General features: G+C 37.8%; 1 non-coding gene across 1 annotated transcript; it reads left to right on the forward strand.

Moving 5' to 3' along the window:
• The first annotated feature begins 2,009 nt into the window (after window positions 1-2,009).
• Window positions 2,010-2,116, forward strand: LOC123852168 (U6 spliceosomal RNA). The gene has a single exon (XR_006792790.1). It is a non-coding gene; the product is annotated as a U6 spliceosomal RNA (small nuclear RNA).
• Window positions 2,117-3,856: the final 1,740 nt, after the last annotated feature.

Raw genomic sequence — 3,856 nt, forward strand, 5'->3', positions numbered from 1 at the left:
ATGATTCATGAACCAGGCAGCATTCCATCTAGCAGACAGAAAGGAGCTCTGAGGTGCTGTACAAAATGGAAGACTTTTATAGACAGAAGGGAACAGGAACAAGGAAGTTACATGGGATACAGATGTGGGTTGGTTAAAGCAAGGTTACTTTCCTTTAGGGGAGAGCAGGGGTCCACCAGGCAGATTACCTAGTTAGTGTTGGTCAGGTGATTCCTGACTGACTGGTTTAAGATTCCATTTCTGGGAGAGCAGAAACTGTAATTAGGTCTCCATTTGGTGACACAGGGCTTAGCATAAGCGACTCCATTTGGTACCTGTTGTCTTGTTTTTAACATGAGAAACATGATTTACTCTATCGACTTCGAGTTTGACTTAAATCCTTCTAGTTGACAGAACCAGCTCTAAAGTGCTTTACACTTTGGGGCACCTGGGGGGGCTCAGTGGATTAAGCGTCTGCCTTCAGCCCAGGTCATGATCCTAGGGTCCTGGGATGGAGCCCCACATCAGGCTCCCTGCTCAGTGGGGAGCCTGCTTCTCCTCCCTTTTTAACCCCCCCCCCCCCCGCTTGTGCTCTCTCTCTCTCTCAAATAAATAAATAAATAAATAAATAAATAAATAAATAAAATCTTTAAAATGCTTTGTACTTTGAATTTGGGAAAAGGTCTCCCAAAAAGGAGGGGAGGGGTAGCAAAATTCCAATAAACTTCTGGAAAAGCTCAGCACTAGTTAGTTACACTGGGTTTCTCAGCTCTGTGAAGTCTCTGAGTTCTGTTCTGAGATGGAGAAGCTGCCAGACATCTGTGTGATCTTTTTTGGGTTGCCAGAGGTAAGTCGCTGGCTGTTATCTTTTATGTTATTTGTCACTTGCTGATTTTCTTGAAAGAGCTCAACTTGAGTGCTTTTGTTTCAGCTTTAGTCAGTGCACCCCCCCACAACTGCTGAGAAACTCTTCGTCTATCTTACATCTCACCTTGTTTGGAGTGAAATAGAAGTCACACCTTGGGCGGGGGGAATGGGAGAAAATTAAATCTTGCACAATGTGTGGCTTTTTTCCAGAGTTCCCTGCAGGGTAGCAGCTAACTGTTTAATCTTGCTGTCTCTTTGAGGCATTTTAAAGCCAATTTTCTGGGGGAGTGGATTGTTACACTGCTGCTATTTTGAGAAGAGTGAGCAAAATGTTTAGCTTTTTCTTGTATTCGTACAAATGACGTGAGCCCGGTGATGTGGTGACTCAGTGGCTTAGGATACTTTGCACAGGCTTCGGAGAGGAAATAAGCAGGTTAGAGTATTACTGTTGCCAGATCCAAAGAAGGAAATATCAAATAGTAACCTTGAATTCAGAATGTCCCAAAATGCTTTTGCCTAGAGCATATGAATATAAGTATCAGAATTCAATACAGACTCTTCCATACTGGGGAAAAAAGGATCTGGGGATGGCCTGAGATTTCCCCAAGATCAATAATGAGGTCTTGTCCTCTACTTCCAGCAACGCCTTTATCTTTTCATCTTGTGTCCTCCGAGTGCTACCGACAGCCAGCATGGAGCCAGTTACTGAGCTGTAGATTAGAGGAAACTCATGAGTTTACCATGGCAGCAGTCTATTGTCTTCAAGAGGGCAGGCAGGGAGTCCAAACTTTCTTTGTGTTTCTCTTAGAACCAAGACAGTATTTGCTCAATAAGTACTGATTACGGGACTGACCCTAATTTGCAACACTGTATCATGGTGCCACGATCATTAAAAAGGTTTGATTTTCACAAACCAATAGACAGACAAATTACTGGAATGGCATAGAGGGTCCTGAAGTAGCCCCAGATACTAAAGGAGCTAAATTAATATATGATAATTTCAAAGCAGTTGGGAAGAGATAGATTATTTAATAAATGGTTGGGACAACTGAAAAAAAGTTGTAACTCGACACCAAATCCATTCCAATGACTTAGAAATTTAAATGTAAAAAATGACTGCTAGCATGGGAGATTTTTTAGAATGAATATTAAGAGGTAGAAATGTGCTCACTATGGCAGCACATATACTAAAATTAGAAAGATACAGAGAAGATTAGCATGGCCCCTGTGCAAGGATGAACATTTCTACACAGCAGAAAGCCTAAAAAGGAAAATTAGAAACCACAACTGGGAGAAAGAAATACTTGTAATGCACAAAAGAAGGACCTCATCGTCCAGTACGAAGCATTAGCAGACCAGTAAGAAAAAGATCTTAGAAAATGTGCAAAGAACCCGAATGAACAATATATTGGAAAAAAAAAAAAAGTGGTTCCACCACGTAAAAGGATGCTTGATATCATTGAAAATAAAAGAAATAGAAGTTAAAATCATGAACACAATTTTTCACCTATCAGATATATCAGATGGTCTTGCAAGATCAGATAATTAGATAATACACATGGGCTGGAAAAAGGCAGTCCCATACATTGCTGGTGGGAGTATAAGCCTCGCTATCTTTTGGAGGTAAGTAGACAATATCTTTCAAAAGTATACATACTTTTAAATTTGATAATTCAACTCCTAGGGACTGATTCTACCGATAGGACATAGGTGCATAATGAAACAAATACTTATTGTGCTATTGTTTGTAGTAACCTAACACTAGACAAAATTTAAATGTTTATTAAGTAGGGGCTGGTTAAATAGATCATAAAATAAGTTGATAATGGAATCATTAATATAACTATTATAAAGCAGGTACATCTATGTAGACCAACATGAAATAATCCTCCAGATATACTATTTAGTTTTAAAAGATGCACAGAATAGTGTACTCCTATTTGTGGCATTTCAAATAAGTGAGCAAACGATGGAATACTCTAAAAATGAAATTGAGCTGGTGTACCTATAAGCATTTTAAGAAAACATAAACATATTTTTTTAAGATTTTTTATAAACTTGGATTGAGGAAGACCTTCCTAAGCAACTACAAAACCCAGTGGTCCTAAAGTGAAATAAACTGATAGATTTCACTACATGAAGATTTAAAAACTTCTGAATATCAAGAGATAGCATAAACAAAGCTTTCAGAAAGGGAATTAATAACAGAAAATATTGTAATATATAAAAGAGACACATGGATACACCTACATGTGTAAAAATCTCCTACAAATCACTAAGAAAAAAAAAAGATAAAGGACCAAACAGAACAGGGTTTGCAAAACCAAGTGCCTACAGGGATTAGACAAGTCATTGGAAAAGATCAGTGACCTGTTGCAAGGGGACAAGGGGTCTAAGAAACACCTACTCCACTAGAGAAAGGAGCCTTTCTTCTGTTCCAGCCATTTATTGCCATTGGGGGCCCAATGTTGTAGAGCCTCCAAATATTCAGAAGAGGCTAGAAATATGGATTTAAAAAATGTTAAATATTCCAATTTCTAAATGTTGGCAACTAATTTGACAAGAACTACAAAATGCTGTGTAGAATGAGCAAAACACACATTTTCAAACTTTGTTATAGAAAAATGAGCAAAGGCTGAAAACAGGCCATTCACAGGAGCACAAATGGTCACAAGAAATTTAAAAATATGGCTCACTTCCTTTAGTCAGAGAAAGGCAAAATGAAATCATGAGATATAGTTCTTACCCATCATAGTGCCTGAAATTAACAAGAATAGACAATATTGTGTGTGCATACAAGGCTTGATAAAATGGGAAATTGCATATCCAATTGGTAAGAGTTTAAGTGTTGGTATCTTTTTCTGGAGGGCATTTTGAGACTATCAAAATTAAAATTTTAAGAGCATGCCCTTTGATTTAGTAATTCAATTCCTAAGTATTTATTCTACTAAAATATTTTCGTCTGTGCACAAATATGCATCTAGTATTCTTTGTTATATTGTTTATCATT

The sequence above is a fragment of the Mirounga angustirostris genome, unplaced genomic scaffold (genome assembly GCF_029215605.1).
Source record: "Mirounga angustirostris isolate CCGP_5_RB_7025 unplaced genomic scaffold, mMirAng1.0.hap1 SCAF_10, whole genome shotgun sequence".
In the NCBI taxonomy this organism is placed as follows: Eukaryota; Metazoa; Chordata; class Mammalia; order Carnivora; family Phocidae; genus Mirounga; species Mirounga angustirostris.